Source organism: Phacochoerus africanus, chromosome 10 (assembly GCF_016906955.1).
Source record: "Phacochoerus africanus isolate WHEZ1 chromosome 10, ROS_Pafr_v1, whole genome shotgun sequence".
NCBI classification, from domain to species: domain Eukaryota; kingdom Metazoa; phylum Chordata; class Mammalia; order Artiodactyla; family Suidae; genus Phacochoerus; species Phacochoerus africanus.
Window position 1 is genome coordinate 122440504 of NC_062553.1, and position 24094 is coordinate 122464597.

Here is a 24094-nt window from a genome sequence, read left to right on the forward strand (position 1 = left end):
ATCAATGTCTTATAATTTTCAGTGTGCAGATATTTTATCTTCTTGGTTACATTTATTCCTAAATATTTCATTATTTTGATATGCTATTATAAATAGGATTGTTTGTTTTTTTGGTACTTTGTTGTTAATGTATAGAAACATCATTAACTTTAATATATTCATTTTTTGCATTCATTTTTTTGCAACTTACTGAATTCATTTATTATTGCTAACAGTTTTTGCAGCATATTTAGAATTTTCTATTTATAAGTTCCTTTCATCTGCAAACAGAAATAATTTTACTATTTTCTTTCCAATTTGGATGATTATTATTTCTTTTTCTTACCCAGTTGTTCTGGCTAGGATTTCTAATGCTTTGTTAAATGAGAGTGGTTAGAATGGTCATTCTTGTCTTGTTACTGATCTTAGCAAGAAAGCTTTCAAGTTTTCACTGTTGAATATGATGTTTGCTATAGGCTTGTCATAAGCAACTTTTATTATGTTGAGGTACATTCATTCTCTACCCAATTTGTTGACTCTGTGTGTGTGTGTAAGAATGTCGAATGTTACTTATTCTGCATCTATTGGGATGATCATATGATGTTTATTTTTCATTACATTAATGTAGTATACCATGTTTATTGATTTGTTCATGTTGAACCATCCTTGCATCTAAATGATAAATCTCATTTGATTATGGTGTATGTTCCTTTTAAGGTGCTGTTGAATTTTGTTTGCTAATATTTTGTTGAGATATTTTGCATGTATATTCATCATGAATATTGGCCTGTGGTTTTTCTTTTTATAGCCTTTTGTCTAGCCTTGTTCTCAGGGTAATGCTGGCCTTATAAAATTATTTTTTAAGAGAAGTTTTATATTTACAATAAAATTGTGATGGAAGTACAGATATTTCCCAGGTATTCCCTGTCCCCATTCATGCATAGCCTTCCCCATTACCTATATCACCCACTAGAATAGTACTTCTTTTAAATCAAAAATGAATCTATATTGACACATCATTGCTACCCAAAACCCGTAATTTTTGTTATGGTTCACTCTAAGTGTTGTATCTTCTATAAGTTTGGACAAATACGTAATGGCATATACCTGTCATAATATGATTATACAGTGTACTTTCACTCCCCTAAAAATACTCTGTACTTTACTTATTCATCTCTCTATCCACTGACAATTATCCACTGATAATTTTATGATTATAGTTTTTCCTTTTCCATAATATCATATAGTTGCAATCATATAGTATGTAGCCAATTCATATTGACTTCTTTCATTTTGTAATGTGCATCTAAGTTTCTCTTGCCTTTTATATGTTAGCTTTCTTTGATTTTTAATGTAATGAAAGAAGAAAAGTGCTCTGGATTTTTCAGAAGAAGCATAAGTACATTGAAAAGAAGTTTCGGAGATTTACCAATTGAGTTTCATAGTCAAAAATTCAACTAGAGGATTTTAAATTTGAGAATAGATAAAATATCTCCAAGTCATCTTTTGTTTCTTTGATTTTGTTCATTATTACTTGGCAAAATCTTTGTTAGATATAAATTGTTGGTCTCAGATAAGCTCCAGTTGGCTTGATATTGATACACTTTTCTCTCAGCTTCTGACAGATGAGGCTTTTATTATTACAAGAGGTTCTCAAGTTTGGAGGAGACTTTGTAGATATTATGGAAAGTTGAGAAGCCTGCTTTAGAAAAATGCTATCTAGATTATTTTTTAATATAGAAAATAGCCTGCACACAATCTTGCAGGTAAATACAATGAAGTTAGGTGGTATAAGATCAAGAGTTATTGAAAACAAATTTTCTGGGACATTAAACTGTTCATATTGCCCAAAAAAGGCCACTTACAAGAGATAAAAAATGCGAGGTATGTAAGTGACTAGACTTCCATTAACTACTTCAACTGGAGTGGCTCCATTTTCTATGCTTAATAAGTTATATATTTGCATAAAATTACATTAGAGAAAAATTTCCACTGCTTAAAGTTAGAAAAGTTTAAAGCCACAGTTATAGATAAATGGTAAGTTCATTGGATTAAAAGCAAACTTTGTTTCAATCTCATTCTATTGTTTAAAAAATGAAATATAAGGATAAAAACCCACTAAAGATGTAGTACAAAAAATGTACCAAAAAGGCATTTATTGCACTACTTGACCAATAGGTGGATCCATAAACTGTAGTCATCATTACTGCTACTTTTATTTCATGAATATATTCATTTATTTCTTGCTTTAATTATGAACTCAGTCTGGCCTAGGCTCTGAGGATCCCAATAGGAAATATATTTATTCTCAAACATGTAGCAATCTGGAAGGAGAAAAAAATATAAATATTTTAATTGTAATGAGATAATTATTACCTTAGAATAAGTGAACAGTACCAAGATATGTCAATCAGATTGAATTAGGAAATCTTTAGAAGGCATTTTATATGAAATATTAGGTGAATGGGAGTTTTCTATTTGTACAAGTGAAGGGAGCATGGTTCTAGGAAAAAGGAATGATACATGCAAACCCAGATACACTAGAGAGTAAAATATCCTTGAAAATACAATACCCATTATTGCAAAAATACAGGATAAATGGCATGACATGAGACACGTAGACAATATTAGATGACAAAATGTGTTAGACAATTGGAATTTTTTGTTTTTTCCCTTTAACTGTAGATAGAGACTCATAATTTCTGAGTATACTTATACCGTTATATATTAATATAAATTAAGCAAAACCCAGCTTTAACTTTTTTGTATTTTTCCTTATTTTTTCCTGATAAATTGCTAATAAAGAATGATAAAGTTTAATTTAAACTATATAGTTTTTTTGGATGAAGTTTTGTTCCTAAGTTCATAAAATATATTTATTTTAGGAGTTCTCATTGTGGCGCAGCAGAAACAAATCTGACAAGTAACCATGAGGTTGTGGGTTCAATCCTTGGCTTTACTCAGTGGGTTTAGGATCCAGAGTTGCCAGGAGCTGTGGTGTAGGTTGCAGACGCAGCTTGGATCCTGCATTGCTATGGCTGTGGTATAGGCCAGCAGCTGTAGCTCCATTTCAACCCATATGCCTCAGGTGTGGCCCTAAAAGAAAAATAATAATAATAATAATTAAAAAAAATATTTTTAAATGTTTTAAAAAATCCAGCTTTATACCATAGATTTAATGTTTGTGGGATAGTATTTCATATCCCTTGGAAATATGATTTAATCTTTCGGTTTTAGAAATGTTTTGTATTTTAATTGTAAAGGTCATAGTACATTACTTAAAACTCCAAAGTAAATGCTTAAAGTTATCTGTCTTTACCATTCCCAAAAAATCTCTTTGACTCTCCCTGGACCAGAATCTATGTTTCAATTCTCCTTCATTTCTGCTTAGAGTTCTTGATATTCCTCTGAATTTCCTAAGTTACCTAGTCTGGGGAGACTTGTTAAGGTCTGTCCAAGAAAATCTAATTTCAGCCTGTTGCATTTAGGTGTTGACATGCCCATCAGAGGTATGATCTGCTCTGTTATGTCCTGAAAGGGTTCCAGATTAATCATGTTACTAGTTACTGTACTGAGATAGAAATAGATCTTTGAACCATGAAGACCATTTTCAACCCAGAAAGATTGTCTGGGTGATTATAAACTATGTATCATCTTCTTGGAATCCATAAGCTCTTTTAAAAGAGCAAACTATTGTGTGCCTATACATTTTAATATTTTTCTGTGGGTAGTTTTTATAATATCCTCAAAAGGAACTGTAACCCCCACCCCAACACCAAAAATACAGTTTAAGAATTATCGCTTATTACCAAAAAATGCCTTTATCTACTTATAATCAGATAAAGAACAAAGAATCACAATTTCTACCTCAGATGGGGCAACGCTGTCAAGTAAAGAACTAAGCTCTGGCCATGCTAATCGCCATAACTGCAAACCTTTTTTCTTTATATGTATACTTGATTTAACACAGCATTTAATTATGAAACTGTCTGTCTAAAATATTTTTAAAGTGGGGAAAGTTATGCATTATATTTTGCATAGAGTGTGTAGTCAAAAAGGTGGGTTAAATACATGATTTTTGCAATGGCATTAGGTGGTGATGTGAATGTAACAATATCAAAAACAGGGAGAGTAGACAGGAACCAGGTCTATAACTATTTAACTTATTTTTGATATGAATTAGTATTATTTTAATGTTACATTGAAATATATCCTATTTTTGTGTGTTTTCAGTATGCTAAAAACTTATCTAAGCCTCACTAATTTTATTACCAGAAAGTACTTTCACCTAAGGCGTAATTTAAGGATCTGTGAAGGCAGAAAAATTCTTCCCCAAATGAAAATCATGTGCTTTTCTACTCTGTTATTCTGATTGCAATTGAGAAGTTCTATTATTTGTTCAAACTAATATTTCAACTTTAACTTCGTGATGGATAAATAACCATGTTTGTAATCAAGGAAAAGATACTTTTTAAACAGTTACCAAATCTTATCTCTGGTTGTCATCATAAGTCATATTTTCATTTTCATATTCTCCTACAATATAAACTTTAATTTACCAGGTCATCGCATCTGGTTTATAAGTTGAAGTTTATTGACTTATTTAGTTTATCGTATCAGCATTGGAGGAGAATCAGTATTAATAAAGGCAGTAAGGGAAATAGGCTTTGCTTTGAATTTTCAACAGTAAAATCATTAGCAATATATCATCTATTTTCTTCTCCAAGAAAGTCAAAGATGAGTTTCATGTCCTTTTTGACAGATAAATTATTTTTTTACTGACACTTACCAAAACATATGCCCTCTGGCCCTCTCTCTCTCCTGACATTACCCAATTCCAAGAAGATACCCCTCAAGGTGAAGTGTGCTGCTTCCCATAGCTTTTACTGCACTAATTATATTCTGACTGTATATTGGCACTTACGGTAGTAATGTTTCATCTCCACTGATTCTGTCATTGATGTTGACCTAGTCATTCCTGAGGCAGTTGAGCATTCACCTCTTTATGTTCATGTTTAATAGTTCTTCTCTTAAAGAAAAAGAGGGATGGCTACAAAATAATATATCCTTTTACTCAAAGTATTTCAGTGTCCCATGGTATCTTATTTGCTTTAATTTTTCTTTTTCTTCTTTAGTACCTTTCTTTCTTAGCTCTAGAAGTTAGAAGATGGAAATATTAACGGGATCTTATAAGTGAATAGCCACATGTATAAACGAATGCCACCTATATTCAGCCAAGGTTGCTTAAACAAGCTGGGGTTCCTAAGCTCTTCTTTTAGTGTGAGCTCTCTGCTCACTAGATATTTTATGGAGACAATTGTTAGCTTATTAGCTTCCTCAACATTGGTTGAGAATGTTGGACCTCGTATATCCATATGTCGACTTAAAAAAATGCACAACCTGAAAGTTGAGTGTTAAGTTATATTTGGGGTAAAATTAGGACTTAAGCCTGGAACACAGCATCTCAGATAGTCCTGAAAAACCACTCTGAGGAGACAAGGAGGAAATATGAGTTTTTGCAACAAAGGGAAGCTCGTAGGAACAAAAGATTTATAGTTAGCCAGATCTACAGAAAAAGATTTACAAAAAAAACCAGCTTCTATGGGAAGATGTAAAGGTCTGGGCTTACTAGAATCACTTCTTTGAATGCACCTCAGCTCTGCGGCAGTCTTTGTTTCTTTCCTGAGTTTCTTCAGGGCTCACTGTCCCACCATTGGGAGTGGCTGTTCTTACAGAGGACCAGGACATCTTTTGTCCATTTAACTACAGCCCAGGAGGTAGTATTTCAAATCTGAAATACTGCCCCAAAGAGGAAAGCGGGAATATCAAGATATGTCATAAAGATGAAGTGGGGGTGGGGGTGCATGCAGCGATGCACACATTTTATAGAAGTTTGCTGCTGGTCTCATGGTTACTACTAGTCACAAACACCAGTCATCATTGAAGGATTTTATTGTTTTTCTAAATGAGGAGATGCAAGAATTGGAGTCATAAAATCTTTTCCTAAAAATATCTATCAGAAGACCTGTTCTTCCAGTTTTACCCGAGCACAGAGTGCTTCACTCTTGGTCTCCACCCTGAGCTCTACTCTGGGGGTGCTGCAGGTTGGCAGCTGCAGTGACAGGCTCATGCTTTACTTCATGTAGAGGCTGATGGCAAGTGCCAAATTTCAGTTCACACATATCACTGTGTATAATCATTACATATCAGGAATACTCCTTGATATTTATTCACCAGTCTTAGATTAGTCCTGACTTGCTCAGGTTTACATTTTTCTCCTAAGGACTGGAATAGGCCACTTTCTGGCTACCTCGTATATCATTGGTCTTAAAATCTTATAAGATACAGTCTACTTTGTGTCCTGGAAAACATGAAAGCTTATTTTGTTTAATATTATGAATTCAAAGAATATCTACAATTAAATTATACTCTTATTTAATGTTTGTCATATCTTTTACTATATATATATATATATATATATATATATATATAGTTCCAAAAAGGAGAGAATTATTCTTAAATTTTTCTAGGAAATAGTACTATTTAATATTCATATAAACTGTCTATCTACTTCCCTGTTTGAAAGTTACTAATTGTTTCTTTATCTTAAAAACATGTATCACACCACCATCGATTATTGCTATATTTTCGCCTTGTAATAAAAATAAACGTTTATACTTTAGAGGATGGAGAAGAGAGATAAATAAATCTCTTAAATGTACTTTCCAAATACACATAACAGTTTTAAATAGCCCCATTTTCTGTGTATGACACATACTGCTTTGGATTTGATCAAAATATTTATGTTTCTTTATGATAAGAAGGAAGATGCTTCTTACAAGTACAGAGAGTTTTGTGTCATTTATTTTAAATCCTCAAATACTTTTCTTTCAATCTTTTGTTTCCTTTTGGTGGCCAAAAGGTTGACTGAAAATGTAAAACTAACAAAAGACAGCATATTCAGATGTGTCTAATAGTTGTTTATTTAGCCCCTTTTGTGAGTATAGTGTAGTGCTCAATGCAGATAAACAAGCAGCCAAGCTTTGAAGTTATGTTTTATTTCTGTAGCGGAAAACAGATGAATTAATAAAGATGAAATTATATACACACACACACACACACATATACATATATATGTATATATCTCTTTCTGATCTCTGTTCTGTGTGCAAGGTTTTGATTATATTTCCTGGTATAATAAGTAGTTATGATTATATTGAACTAGTAATTGTGGTCCCAATTTATTCTATAATATTAAATTATTTTCTTCGCTATTCTATAAGAATATTACTACTTTCATTTCCATATATTTAATAATTTCAGTTGACCACTGAGAGACTGGAGACCTATGTTGCCTGTATATTTTTTATTGAAGCATACTTGATGTACAATATTATGTAAGTTGTAGGTGTGTAATAAAGTGATTAACAATTATTAAAGTTATACTCCATTTTCAGGTATTATAAGAAATTGGCTGTATTTCCTGCATTGCACAATATATACTTGTAGCTTATAGTGTACACAATAGTTTGTACCTCTTAAGCCCCTATCCCTAAGTCCACCTCCTTCCCTCTCCCCACTGGTAACCACTAGTTTGTTTCTACATATGAGTCTGCTTCTTTTCTATTATATTCGTTAGTTTGTTTTTTTAGATTCCATGTATAAGTGATATCATACTTTTGCCTTTCTCTGTCCGACTTATTTTACTTAATATAATACCCTCCAAGTCATCCATGTGCTGGAAATGGCAAAATTTCATTCTTTTTTATGGCTGAGTAGAATTCCATTGCATATACTTGTGGCCTTTTTTTTTCTTTTTTTTAAAAAGAATCTGATACCTATTAGACATAAATAAGATCTTATATTGTCTTATTAAAAACCTTAGCGTCATTGTCAGTTGAGAAAACTGAAGTGTTTTATTTTATTAGAAATCTAGCATTTTATCTTTATACATTTATTTCCTTAATGTGAACTGGTCCTAATTAAACAATTATATTTGAGATATTTGATGAATATTTATAATTCCAATTATATTTTACATAATCTGCTTAAAAACGTGGTACAAATTTAAAAGATAAGCAAATTTTCAAAAATTTTGATTATCATAACTTGGCTAAAGTGACTTTTAGAAATTATTTAAGATTTTCTTCATTTGAGTTCTAAGTGAATATTTGCTCATATATTATATCCTAATGTTTAAATAAAGGTTACAAATTAAACCCAGAATTAGTAGATTGCTAACTTGAACAATGTAATGTTTGTGGACATAGCATGTGAAGATTACTTTTAGATGATAACATTTAGGACCTGAAGGGCACTTGAACATTACTTAATTTAATTCTTTAATATACTCTGTAATTTTATTCTTTCATGGAGCATCAATAACATGCATAGAATTAAGCTACATATTGTGAAGGATACATGAGTAGATTAGTCTCTCAGTTGTTCACAATTGGGAGGTAAAAAAGACAAGTCTGTTATTAAAAAGATAGTGGTTTAGTACAAAATAATTTTGGAACATATGCCAATTTTTTTCTTTGCCTGCGATATACATGTAATATAGTCAGAAGATCTCTTGTTAATTCTGACTTTATCACTACTAATTTTTTGAGAAGCAGGCCCCTCCCCAAACCCCTCTTCCACTCCATACTGGCAGGTAGAAGGAGAGACTGCGAATCGTAAGATTTTGTGCATATAACTTCTTTTGTTCTCTTTATTCTGGATTTAAATAAAAACACATTAAAATGCTAAATATGTAATTTGAAAGAAAATAAGAATTTCCACTTGGAAATTTAGTCATATAAGATAATTTTAGAGAAAATTAAATATCAATTTATAAACCTAAGTGCAATACATTTACCACTCTAATCTATTTTGTGTAAAGGGGTAAAAAACATCCTCTGCTACTGAAAAATAATTTTAAATCATGATCTAAAAATTATCGATGAAATAAGCCTATTATTTGCCATTCAATACATTTAACATCAAAATTAAAAGGGGAAGAATCATGTACCAAAAAAGGGGGAGAGAGAGTAAATGAATAAATATTCATTGTACTTTGAGCTACCCACCTTCTTCCAGATTATTTCTAGAGGTCTGGCAGCCACGATTCTAACTTCCAGGCAGGAAAATGGAAGATTGTTCTCTGAGGAACAGAGCAATCCTATAGAAAAAGAAAAACAAAGGCACGCTAAAAGTTCTTGCATCAAAGTTTTACTAATGAAATAGCTAAACCTCAGCATTCTGGACACAGGATTAGGTTGACAAGCTCCAACTATGCCCAGAGAACTTCTAATCAATCTCTCATGTCCTAAGAATTAGGGGGAAAAAACAAATGGACAATAAAGATCAATGACATTTGAGTTCAAAATCTGATAAGATAAAGACCAAAAAAAAAAAAAAAAGAAGAAAGAAAGGAAAAGAGAATCTTTGAGGACATACACATCTTGCAAGGAGAAGAAAGTTTAAATAACCTATGGTTTTCAGACAAGATACTCTGTCCAAAACATGAGAGTGCTCAATGGACTTTTCTTTTATACGGAGTGCTTATGAGGACTGAGTGCTATTACCTAAAATAAATAGCATGCTTTTTCTTCCATTCTTTCCCCCAACATTCCTCGCTCTCTGACCTCATCTCCAATTCAGGTTGAACTACATAAAATTACAAATTTTGTAACAATGGCTGAATATTGGCAATTTCACGTGGCTTGACTTGATCCTATTCTTCCTTGCGTTGGTTATACACTCTATCAGCCAGACCATTCTCCTTGACTTTAAAAAAATAAATAAATTTTATTTTTTAGAGCGGGTCTAGGTTTACAGAAAAACTGTGCTGAAATCCCAGAGGGTTCCCAGTACTTCACTCTCCCCACCCAGATTCACAGTTTCTGCTATTATTAACATCTTGCATTGTGTGTGTACATTTGTTATAACTGATGAACCGATATCATTACATTATTATTAACAAAAGTCCACAGTTCACATTCTTTGTGTTGTACATTTATATGGGTTTTTATAAATTCATAATGTCCTGTATCATATAGAATAGTTTCCTGACTTAAAAAAGTCCTTTCTTCTTTCTATTGATTCCCTGGCAATTACTGATCTTTTACTGTCTCCATAGTTTTGCCTTTTCAAGAATGTCATATAATTTGAGTCAAACCATGTGTAGCTTTTAAGATTGGCTTCTTTCACCTTATAATATGCATGTGAGATCCCTCCATGTCTTTTCATAGTTTGATAGCTCATTTCTTTTTATTGCTGAATACTATTTCATCTCCCTTGTGGGGCTGGTTCGTAGTTTATCCATTCACTTACTGAAGGACATCTTGGTTACATCTTTTGACTTCTTTTGGCAAACATAAATCAAGTTGCTATAAATATTTGTATATAGGTTTTTGTGTGGACATATGTTTTCATTTCATTTGGATAAATAGACGTGAAATTGCCGGATCATAGACTATATTTACTTTGGAAGAAACTGCTGGATTGACTTCTAAAGTGGCTGTACCATTCATTTTTCATTCCCACCAGCAACAAATGAATGTCTGTTGCTCTGCATTCTCACCAGCATTTGATGTTGTCAAAGTTTTGGATTTTAGCCATACCAGTAGTCATATAACGGTACCCAGTTGTTAAAATTTGCAATTCCCTAATGGCAGCTCTTTGTATGCTTATTTTCAATCTCTATCTCTCACTTGGTGAGATGTCTATTCAGATCTTTTGTCTATTCTGTAATTTTAAAAATCATTGAGTTCCTTTGTATATTTTGTATATGTCTTTTATTTGATACATGTTTTTTGCAAGTATTTTCTTCAAGTTTGTCATGTCTTTTCATTCTTCTCACAGTATCTTTCACAGAGTAGATATTTTAAATTTTTTATGAAGTCCAACTTATCAATTTTTTTTCTCATGGGTGGTACTGTTGGTGTTGTATCTAAAATCATTACCAAATGCAGGTTTGTGTAGATTTTTCTCCTGTATTTTCTTCTAGAGATTGTATAGTTTTGTGTTTTACGTTGAGATCTGTGTTCCATTTTGATAGTTTTTATAGCAGGATGTACTTGGTCTGCCAAGGCTGCTAATTGTAAATAAGTCTGAAATTTATTGATTTATAAGGCACAACTCTCTAGAAAATGTCACATAATCTATGCAATTATGGGAGTATAAAATAGAGTTAGTGACTGCATAGCTTTCTTCTGTGTAAGTAATGTTATATGTGCATTGCTTAGGAACTACATGTGTTTGACTGGTCCAGAACCCATCATTTGACAAGGAAGGGGAACTGACTTAAATATGCTGATGTTCCTGCTACTTGCTGTGCCTTGAGTGACAGAGTTCTTTGTCTCGGATCCAGGATTCTCATTGTTTTTGTCATGAAACTTCTTAGTTTGTAAGTGAGTAAAATAAAATTCCAACCCAATGCATTTCTACTGGCAACAGTTGGCTAGAGCTACTTAGCAGCTGCCCCTCTAAATAAATCACGTATTCTCCAGTTTTCCATGGCCCCCACTACTGCAGCTCACTGTCATTTGCCTCTTTCTATAATTTAGTTTTTATTTTCTTATTGTAAAATTAAGAGGCATTGTAGAATAGTGACTGGCACCAAAGACGCAAACTATGATTCAAATTTAAATTTCTCTACGTAAACCTCTGTGACTTTAGGCAAGTTATTGAAGATTTCTGTGCTTCTTCCTCCTCTGATTATGATGTGGAGACAATATCAATGCTTTCTTTATGTTTGTTGTAAAGATTCACTGACTTAGTTACCAATTAAATTCTGCTGACTTAGTTCACTGAGTTAGTATACTTAAAGTACTTGAGCTGACCATACAGTAAATGATAGTTACTGCTATTAAAAACCATGTCTCTCCCTATTAAAAATGAGAAAGTAAAGGAGGGATATTTAGGTCAAAAATTCAGAATACAATATTTTTTTGTGGAATTTTTCTTATGCTTATACAAAGTGTATTTGTATTGGAGAGTTAATTTAGTAATATTCCAGGTAATTACAGCATACTTGAAGCATAATGTTACATGATTATCTTTGTGATCTAATTATTGTAATTATTTTTGGGTTTTATGGAAATTTGCATTAGAAATTCAAAATTTGACATAAACTTAAAGTAACAGAAAGTTAGTTATAATCTCAATAATGAGAAAGGAACCCCTTATAGAATATGCTAAGCTTTCACAGTGTGAAAGAGTATCTCCAAATATTGTCAGAGTATCCATGAATAATTAAATGATATGGAAAGAGTATCCATGCTCAGTTTATTGAATTCAACATTTTAAAAACAGAAAAGCTAAATATGATTGATAATTCTTCATGAATAAAAGATGCTAAAGATATTTTTCATCTGTCAATTTATGATAATGATGGAGGTAGATTAATCATTTGGTTTTGGAAGCTGTAATCTTGACTCTCTTGGCCATGTTCTTTAATAAATGACTTTTTTTTTGAAGTTATAGCTCTTTGGGATGCCTAGTAGAGACATATATAATTTGTGAAATGTGGTAAAATGCCCTTTGTGCATTTAATAGCAACCTATAGGAAAATATCCATAAAGTTGAAAAATATGTTATAAAGATTTGGGGAATTTGATCTTAAACGTTTTCCATAATATTGTATGAACAAGTGTGTTTGTTATCAGTGGTAATTTAGAAAGATAAAATTTGATTAAGTGGTTCTTTAGTAGGTGCTAGGTAGGTCCAAATGGGAAAGTTGATTCTGTCAGTACAACCAACACTCTCTACAAACTCTTAATTGGTAATGGTGCATAGATCACTATGTGATTCTACTGTTATATCACAGAATAAACTAAATAGGGTGTAAATGGAACAAATACATTAAACAATATTAGAGTAACTGCCATATCTAGAAATCGCTTTTAAATAATTCTCATATAAGGCTATTTCAACAGATATGTTGATTTTTTTTTTAAATAAAGAGGATGACTAGTAAAGATCTGGCTTCTAATTTTATTTTTTGAAAAAAGGCATGCTTTTTGTAAGGTGTTTACTTGCTTATTTGTCAGTTCCAATTCACAAGAAACAGAAGAAAGAGGTATCTGCTGTCATATTCCATAAAAATAGGAAATTTAAAAATTAAATCCTAAACTTGGAATACCAATTCGTGAATATCTTGAGAACCTAGTGACATCAGCCACACTTAACACTTAAGAAAACAAAATTTACTCTGTTCTGGGTACCTAAAATAGTTATAAGATCAAGCTTCACTTATCCCTGCCATAGCATCTAATTTCTCCCATTATTGTTAATTTTTGCACTGTCTAGAACACTTCCTGAAACATTCTAATAAATTTCCTTTTCTTTTTTCTATGTAGAATAGAAAATGAACCTATTCACATCAGAGGTTAGAACCCCTGCTCAATTCAATATTCTACACATTATCTAAAACTAACATTTTCTATTTGAGTGATCATTTTCTTTGACATTTTCACTTCTTTTTATTTCCATCAGCACTAATGAGTTTCTCTGGGTCTGTATTTGTCCAGGAAATACACTTAAAATAATTGTTGTGTTACTGCATGTGAAGAGGCAAATAGAAAATAACCCGTTTGAATTGAAATATAGATACCAATATTTCAATAATGGGTAATACAAATATATACTTGAGGAAAGTCACAAATTATAGAGATTTACAAATTCTTAAAGTAATTGAAACTCTTTGTAGTAAATTCATGAAAGCCACATTCTTATAGAGTTGTGATTACAGTTGCTCTCTTTGTGTTAGTCAAGTTCAAGATGACCTTGTAGATGGGGAAAGCATAAAGGGAAAATGATACGTATTATATCTTATTATTGAGGTCCTTGTAGGTAGCATAGTCTTCTCGTTAGAAGTTAACCTTTTGTGATAAGACAGACATAGGAGCTCCTCTGGCTTTTCCACCCCCTCTTGCTTCATTCATGTCCAGAGTATTAGAGAACTGAGCCCCAGATCCCTACTATTTAAAATCAGGATGTTAACAGGATCCACTTGATAGGACATTTTAAGTATTATGAAAAAAGTATGTATGCTGGCTGGGTGCATAATAAGTCTTAATTATATTATTTTTACTTGGTTTTTATTTTTTTATTATTAGTAAGTACCATTTAAAAACAAGAAATTTATGTGTATATATATATATATATATATATATATATATATAACCTAATCTATTAGTAAATACTTTGAATAATAATTTGAATTCTATTATATTTGCATACATATTATTTCAAAATGTGTGCTGACTTTATTTCTCTTAAGTGGATTTTTCTTTATTTTCCCGACATTAGCAGAGAAATCTTTAGTGTACAGTTATTGCATAGCTTTATATGTTCCTTACTGCTATGATTTCATAGTGGTTCCAATTAGAAAACTGAAAAAATTCACTTTAAGTATTATTTTTAAATTATGTTAAATATGTATGATTCAAGTGAACATTGGATATTTTTATTGAGGTATGTACTTTCTGCAATATCTAGCATTTCCACTGACTACTTTTTTCTCCTAGTATGTTCATGCGTAAATCCTAACATCCACAAAAAATTAAAGAAACAGTTATATAGTTTTTCCCAAAGGATATTATGAAATGATGTATATATTGATTTTTTATGATTTTTTGGGAAATTTCTTGTGTACAATTTTAATGAGAACTGAAACAATCTCCTAATCTTGAAATTACCTATGTTGAGTAGGCTTAGCTGCATATAAGAGAAAATTCAAAGTAACTGTAGAAATGTCTTCCTTTCTCATGTAAAAGATATAGGGCTCTTATAGAGGCTCCATGAAGTCATCAAGAACATGAGCTTCAACCAATTTACCACTTAGCACCCTGACCATGGGGTCTTTACCCTCCTAGTTCAGGAGAGTTATCACAAACATCACATCCAATTCCACTTACCAGAGGGGGAGGGGAAAGGAAAAGGTATCCCCTCTTCTTTTGAAGGAAATACTCCCCAAATTTGCTACAAAAGTTACTCTTATAATTGGATACATTTTTTTTTAGATGTTAATAGCCAATACTTACAAATACAAGGCTACATTCAGCTATAAGAGGCTCAGCTAAAAATTGGGATATTAGAGTTCCCTTCATGGCTTAGTGGTTAATGAACCTGATTAGGATCCAGGAGGATGCGGATTCAATTCCCGGCCTCACTCAGTGGGCTAAGGATCCTGCATTGCCATGAGCTGTGGTATGGATTGCAGATGCAGCTTGGATCCTGCGTTGCTATGGCCGTGGAATAGGCCAGTGGCTGTAGCTCTGATTAGACCCCTAGCCTGGGAACTTCCATATGCCGCAGGTGCAGCCCTAAAAAAAAAAGGATATTAAAACCAACTAGCAGTCTCTGCCACACTGTCCTTTGAAGAATACAGGTATGCCCTCAAAAGTGTTAAAGACAACTATTAAATCTGGCTTTGTAAACTACAGAAAATTGGTCATGCTATCACAACTTAGTCATCATTTGTTTTTTCATGATTAAATTGTTATAATAGCTATAATTGGTTCTGCATCATCTCCTAAGAAAATGGTAGAGTTATTAAAAAACAGTAAATGCCATGTCTTACCACTCACCTTTTCAATACATCAAACCATTTTAGAGTTCCTTTAAAGCATTTTTACTAGGTGGGTAAAAATCTTGAGTTGCAAAGAGCATTTTGTGGTTTATGCACTGATAGTACCTGATTATCCATTAGGAGTATTGCTTTAGGACAATATTCATACTGACTAAAGTGCTTCATTAATTGACTTTCAAGAAAAAAACATTTTACTTCACATGTTCAATTTTGGAAAAAAAAAAAAACCCTCTGGAAAACCACTAACATAAACTTAAGTATTGAATTGAAAAACCTATCTAATTTAGAAAGTTGTTCATATGAGTAAATTCTCCTTATGCAAAGTAGCACTGCTTATTCTTGCCTTCTGATGAAACTTCTAATGATATGAGAGAAATCATCAGAAAATTTAAAAATTCAAGTTTTTGTTTGTCCTGGTTTTAAGGGAAACAAGTCATTTGTCTTAGGATTTAAGAATCTTGTGGCAGTACAGTTCATGATTTAGCCTTAATTAATTTAGCAGGGCATAGACTTTTAGAAGTTGTGGAAATCTTTGAGAATACAGCCTCTAATACCATCATTTTATGTTGAAGCACCATGGTCTGGAAAGTTTAAGTGACTTGACAAGGTCACATCAATGAGTTAGTGGCAGTGCTGAAACCAAAACAAGGTTTTACTGCTTTTTAGTTGATTGACCTTTCCTCTCTCCTTTCCCTTCCATCCTTCCTCTGCTTCCTATATATATTAGCTTTAACATTAAAATACTTGTATATTGGAGTTCCCGTCGTGGCGCAGTGGTTAACAAATCCGACTAGGAACCATGAGGTTGTGGGTTTGATCCCTGCCCTTGCTCAGTGGGTTAACGATCCGGCGTTGCCGTGAGCTGTGGTGTAGGTTGCAGACGCGGCTCAGATCCCACGTTGCTGTGGCTCTGGCGTAGGCCAGTGGCTACAGCTCCGATTCGACCCCTAGCATGGGAACCTCCATATGCCGTGGGAGCGGCCCAAAGAAATAGCAAAAAGACAAAAAGACAAAAAAAAAAACCAAAAAACAAAAAACAAAACAGAGAATAAAGTGCTTTAACATTGTTGAAAAGTCGGTGGAGGGCACGCTAAGCTGAGATTCCTGGGAATAGCTTGCAGGAACCATAGCACAGTTCAGCAGAGTAGTTGAGGCTGCCTCCACACATTTTTCTTCAAGAAAGATGTGATGCATAAAACTGGTGACTGGAATCTGGAATACTGATGGCTAAGCTATAGGAAGTCCATAACTGCAGTTTGACAAGCATAAAGCTACAGAATGGACCTTGGAATATTGCTGCTGAAAAATCCACATATCAGCTATGTCTGTAAGAAATAATGGCCTTTATTTCAATATTCCTCCTATCCTATGCATGTGCATTTGATTGTTGGTACCCAATTTTCATCTAAGACCTCAACTGTAAAGAAGTCTGATAAATGTTGTCTTTAAGTTTGCAGACTCTGTATTGCAAAGGAGGCACCCCAGAAGTGCTTTAGGAGGAAACTGGCTTTATATATAAAACCTGTACAAACAGAAACAAATATACCTACACACAGAAATAAAGCAGAGGAAAGAAGAAAACATTGCCGTGGCTTCAGCTGGAGAGCCTTCTATTCTTGGGGTACTCCAGGAGATAACACTTCATGAGCAGTGCTGGGCAGCACCTCCAAGTGTGGAATATGTTACTCCAAAGTCCAGAGAGACCTGCCAAGATATGTACTTCTTTCTGATATTAACAGGTTTTTGTTTGTTTGTTTGTTTGTTTTTTGTTTTTGGGTGGGTCCTTTGCTTTTGTATTTGTTTTTTTACTTTTTGTTGACTGAACTAGCTCAGTGGAGCCACAGAGCTTTTATAAAGGAGGCAGGTCTTGAATTTTCACCAAGTTGCTCCAAGGTTTGTAAATGTAATTAATTCACAAAATCATAGAAACTTAGATTTTATAGAAAACTTGGGAATGTACAGTTACTGCTAATAATAAATAGTTGGAACCGTTGAGGTCGGAAGGTTTTACCTTCGATCATAATGGTAAATGCTAAAGGTAAAAACTAAAGATTCCTTTGCTCTAATGCTTTCTATTATACCTTGATTTCACTAAATGTATTATAATCATTAATATATTAAGAATTTTGTTTTGTGTTACATTTGAATTTCAGGATTTAGATCCAGTTATTGGAGTAAAATTTTTCAAAATGTGAAAATGAATAGATACCTGCTTTGGTTAATCTCTTTAAAACTGGCAGTAATGTCATTAATAGCAATTCAGTGCTTTGCAGTTTAAGGCAGATTGTGTTAAAAGGACAGAATTGACCATTTGATGTTAGGGCAAGTTGAGTATTACTTATTCTTCAGCTTTGGACCTGTTTAAAGGATGGATTACAGAGGAATTGGTACCATCCCTTTTATTATGTTATTCTGTTTTAAGTGTGGAAAACTCAGTTTGGGGTACAGAAAATTCCATGTGAAATCAAACATGCCCAAGTAAAATATGACTGTTGCTTTAGAATTTTGAGCTATTTTAGTCAATTTGCTGCTATCTTATATCAGCTTCCCAAAATAACCAAGCAGAGTCTTACTTTTTCCTGTGCTAAATATTATGAATTGCATTTTGAATTTTCAATACCTCTATATGAACATATTTCCTAAATTTCTGCTTCTGCACTTTCCCTTCTTTTCCACCTCCTCTTTCTTCTGCTTTTTTCAGTATCATCAATTCTTACAAAATACATTAACCTCTGTTAAGTGAACTCGGGGTTTACAAAGGTGAGACACTCTTGCCCTGGAAGAACTTCCAGTCTGGTTAGATGACAGGACCTATCTTAATGAAGACTGGTTCCCATTTTAACAAATGCGAATTCCTGTTGTGATTCAGTGGGTTAAGAACCCAACTAGTATCCATGAGGATGCAGGTTCAATCCCTGGCCTTGCTCAGTGGATTAAAGATCCAGCATTGTCATGAGCTGCAGTGTAGGTACCAGATGTGGCTTGGATCCCACATTACTGTGGCTATGGCATTAAGGCTGCAGCTGCAGTGCCAATCTGACCCCTGGCATGGGAACTTCCATATGCCATAGGTGTGGCCCTAAATGGAAAAAAAAATTTTAAATGATATGAGTGATAAGCATCAGAGAAGCTCAGAGAAGACTTGGTTTCTTATTCTGTAGTGATTAGAGAGATCAAGTGAGTGGCTAAGTCAATGATAGAAACTTCAGAGAGAAAGATATTATAGACTAGACTTGAAAGATTTCATCAGAATATATTAAAATATGCATAAAATGTGCTAAGCCCTTTGGGCCAGTATCAGATCCTGATGGACATTTGGAGAACATTTGTGATACAATATTTGACATACTTAGCTCAGGATAAACTAAATCACCTTTTAAGCAAAGTTAAATTTAAAATATAAAATGAGAAATTTCATTAAGATGACATAAACCAATTAAAAAAATATGTACTTTAAATATGTGTGTGTATGTATTACAAAGTGCCAGAAATTTTTTTTTTTTTTTTTTTGGTCTTTTTGCTATTTCTTTGGGCCGCTCCTGCGGCATGTGGAGGTTCCCAGGCTAGGGGTAGAATCGGAGCTGTAGCCACTGGCCTACACCAGAGCCACAGCAACGCGGGATCCGAGCCACGTCTGCAACCTACACCACAGCTCACGGCAACGCCGGATCGTTAACCCACTGAGCAAGGGCAGGGACCGAACCCGCAACCTCATGGTTCCTAGTCGGATTTGTTAACCACTGCGCCACGACGGGAACTCCCAGAAATGTTTTTTACACTGCAGTAAGGAGATAGGATGTGATAGAAAAATCACATATGTTTCTGCACTTTCTTTTCATACTTAGTTATGGGAACCTGGCAATGTGGAAAGAAAAACAATATAAAGCTTGATATTCTTTAATTTAATCATAGTGGAAAATATGTCTGAAGCCAGAGGCTGCAAGCCTCCGTTGTCAGTTTAATGAAGACTCTTGAAAGAATGGGAGACTTTTGGTGCTTTAAGAGAAGCCTCGGGCGAGTCATTACATCTGTTTAGACAAAAGATTAGTGAACATTTATATATCAATTACCGAAATATTTAGGCTAAGTATTTGTTTATTTTTTATCTAGTTATCATAAATTTGAATTTTTCTCTAAGTCTATTGGCTAAAAAGGCCAAAGATCTTTCCAGGAATATTGAATCATTTATTTTTATTTATTTGTAGAGTCCCAAAGTTTGTTGGCTTGGGACTGTGAAATTATTAAATATTCATTAGAGAAGACTACATGTTAAGATATTTGTATGAAATACTTGCCTTTTCATTTAAAATTGTAAATTCATTGGAAGCTGATTCTACCTACCACAGTTGTAATATCAACTGTGAAACACGGACATATTTTCCTGTAACTTTCTTATATAAGTGGCTTCAATTTGCTTATTAGATAGAATGTATCAGGGTTTTTTTCCCCCTGTAGGTTTATTTACAATAAACCTAGTGACTCTAATTTGCTCATTTCTGAGAGCATCACCTAAATGAGTTGTTTTTTTTTTTCCAGACATTAAGATGTATTGTAAACAGTACAGAGTTTTGCTCAGACTCAGAAACTACTGCAAATATAGAGGTAACTGGGGAAATTAAAAAGGCATTTGTTTCGTGAATTTAAACACCAGCACATAGTAAGGGTAACAAGATGCCTCTCCCACCCCACCAATGGATTTCAACATGAATTTTATAGTCTTTTAGTGTCTTACACTTACCATTACCAGTGCCCTCCTAGTACTAGAGAAGATAACTCTTCTTGCTGCAGGCAGTTCAAATGCCTACCGACCTCCTTCAGGTAAATGCATGTTCTCCTGAGATCCACCCATAAAATTCCCTTCTTTTGACTGACTATGTCATTACCCCCCTCTTCAAACTTTCACTCAATTATTACCTTGTGTTGTAACTATTTGTAGACATACCTTGTATTGCTTACTCCTTTACTATGTTGTACAGTTCTTACTTGCTAGAAACAAGGTGTATTAATTTTTATGCTCTCTAGCATCCCTAATACTGATGTGAAGACAAGGCTTGAGAACTGCTGGTTTGCAAATAATTTAACTTTTTTGAGACTCGGTTTCTTGCTTTGTAAAATGGAAATAACAACAGTTACTGCATAAATATTGTGTGTAATTAAAATAATTACAATTGCCTTATAGTGTCTGGCATGTAGTGATAGCAGCAGGAGCAATAAAGTAGAAGCAGAGGTAATAATAATAGTAGTAATTATTAGTACTAGTAATTACTACTCATAATAGTAGAAGCAGCAGCAGCAATTGCTACTGGATAGAGTTTTTCTTTTTTAATGTTATAAAAAATATCTTTTTTTTTTTTTTTTAAAGATTCTTGCTTCAGAGTTCTCTGGTGGCCTAGTGGGTTAAGGATATGGTGTTGCCACTATCATGGCTCAAGGCACTGCTGTGGCATGTGTTTGATCTCTGGCCCAGGAATTTCCACATGCTGAGAGTGTGGCAAAAAAAAAAAAAGGGGTGGGGGAGGATTCTTGCTTTAATGTTGGGATGAACTGGGGACACGCAGTTCAAAATAGAAAGTATTATTGATAAGTACACACAAGGCTTGTGCATGTAAGTCTGTAGGTGTGTAGGATGTCTACTTACCATGTATTGTATGATCCACACAAGAAATCCAGGCCCATTACTTTTTAGTTACATTTCCTATCTGGATATGATGTGAACTAGAAGAGCAAATTAAGTGAGATGGTATAAAAATACTTGCCTGTCCAGTGTAATTCTTTGATCCTTTTCTGTCTCAATTGAGCCCATTTTCAGAGAAGTGGAATGTAAGAGCCTAGGGTATGGTATCTGTTGTTTAATCTTATTACAGTCATTAACCGCAGTCAAGGTGCCTTTCAGGAGGAAAGGCTGATAGATAGGTCGCATTCTCAGGATCACATTCACTGTCATGGAGAACAAAAGTCAGGGAGGCAGGAGGTAGCAGAAGACAGAGTGCAGTGGGATACAGGTGCACCTTTTCCAGAGAAGAACAAGATGAATGTGCTCATTGTCACTGCTCCCTGCATTTCCTTAGTCATTAGTGTGACAGGTCTGTAATTGATGACATGACATGGGAACTGTTGTGAGACTTCTTTCCCCTCCTCTGAAACTCTTCCTGTGTCCTTTAAATAGTATATGGTTATCTAATGTGGCAGTGCATCTGCCTTCATATCTCAATCTCAGCTATCTTGGTAATGACAGAAAATCACACCACTTGTAACAAGGGAAGATGATATTAAAGTTTCATTGCTGTGTTAACTGCAATTCTCAGCAGTGGTTTCTTATGTAATAATAGGCAAGGTCAAGAATAAATTTTATCAGAGTAAGAGAAAAGAGCATGGGAGCTCTCAGTCTGCTGCGGAAGAGCTCTTTGTAGTCTGAAACTCATTGTTTTACTAATACACTTTCTCTACTTGCACTGGGTAGATTATGAAAGAGTTTCATTTTTTTTAATTTATTTTTTTATTTTTTATTTTTGGTCTTTTTTGCCTTTTCTAGGGCCACTCCCACAGCATACGGAGGTTCCCAGGCTAGGAGTCGAATCAGAACTCTAGCCACTGGCCTACGCCACATCCACAGCAACGCAGGATCTGAGCTGCGTCTGTGACCTACACCATAGCTCACGGCAACGCCAGATCTTTGACCCACTGAGCAAGGCCAGGGATTGAACCTACAACCTCATGGTTCACTAACCACTGAGCCATGACGAGAACTCCGGAAAGAATTTCAAAGTTCAAGAAATATTACGTTATATAGATTATCTGAATAATTATTTAAATATTTGAGCAAAATAACTGAGCAAATTATGACTAAACACCTTGATTCCTTTTTAATAATTATTTGAAAATTATTGGAGCTTTCGAGAACTGCTAGAACATATATTTTAATTCTATATTTAGGCTTATTTTATAATTACTTATTTATTCATTAATATTGTCCTTCTGGGAATTCTTTGAGGAAATCACTGTAAGAAACCACAGAAATGCTGGAGTTTCCTGGCGGCTCAGCAGGTTGAGAATGACTACAGTCACTGCTGTGGTGCAGGGTCAATCCCTGGCCAGAATACTTCACATGCCAAGGCCATTGGCTGAAACGAAAAAGAAACCACAGATGTGAAATGTGTAACACTACAATAAGAACATGTTAAATTTTTAAAAAATGAATTCTTAAGATTAGAACTTTATGACTCATTAAAAAGAACAATTTAATGAAGTTTGGATTTTTTTGATAGTTTTTTTTTTAATGTTATAAAGGACACCTTTTTTCCCTTTAAGTTTTTAGTAATATAATGATAATAAAAATTTACTTTTCATAGCAGTTGTCTATAATGAGAAGGCTTCCATGTGTTGGGGATAAATTGAATTTTTGTAGGTTAAATTTAGCTACTGCCCATATAGACTTGCTTTACTATAACTCTTTCAATATGCATAACATCATTAGCATTATAATGACTTAAGCGTCCAAAGGAAAATTTACAATGAAAATTAAATAGAGCATCAGTGATGCTATAAGTCAAAACTGCATTTTGTCAGCTTATTTCTGATTTCCTTACTATTCTTCAAACTGTTCTCTCATGTCTGATTCTGCGAGTTTATGTCTTTAATAGAAGCATTATTAATCACCTTCTTCAGACCTATACCTAGTGTTCAGGTGAATACTTTAAGAGTTCAACTGGTGTTCTTTAAGAGTTCATGAACCAATGCACTTGAGGATATGTATTTTTTTGTTGACTAGTTAGGTCAGAATTTGTAAAGTATTTTCTTAACTAAAAATCCACTTAGCTATCAACATGTCTGGAAATACCCTTAAAATCCATTAGTCTCTTCTTTGCCAAATACATATTTTCTTCCCTTTGTTTCTGAAACAAGACTTCCTCCTGGTTTTCTTTCATGTCTCTAAATATGCTTTCTCTCTTCCATGTTGTCTCCTTCTTCGCCTGCTGCTTGAATGTCAGTCTACAGATGTTTGCCAGTGTTTTATCTTACCCTATTTTCTTCTCAGCTGTTGTAACTTTATTCTCATTTTTACACCACTTAATCTAACTTTTTATAATCTCCCCTTTCTTAGGAGGTTTTGGGTATATGTTTCTAGTCTTCTACTGAGACTTGCATCTGAAAGACCTGCTGCTAATGCAAACTCTGGTCTCAGAGAGAATTATTTAGTGTCTCTTACCTGGATTATTTCAACAGGATCCTAATTCTGGTACCAGCCTCTCCATCTCATAGCCACAGGTGTCTTCCTAGGACATAGATTTGCTCATTTCATCCTCCTATTAAATTGCTTTTCCGGCTCTCCATTTCCAACACGGTGAAGTCCAAATTCCTTACCACTGCCATCAGAATATTTCACAGTCCGGCCACTGTCTATTTTTCTAGGGTCTTTTTCTGACAGTTTCTTGTGGAGGACTGCTGCCGGCTCCCTGACTATGGCCTGCATCTCTGTATCTTTCTTCCTTTACTTTGGTTTTAATTGCTGCCTTGAATGTTTTACTCATTTCTTCT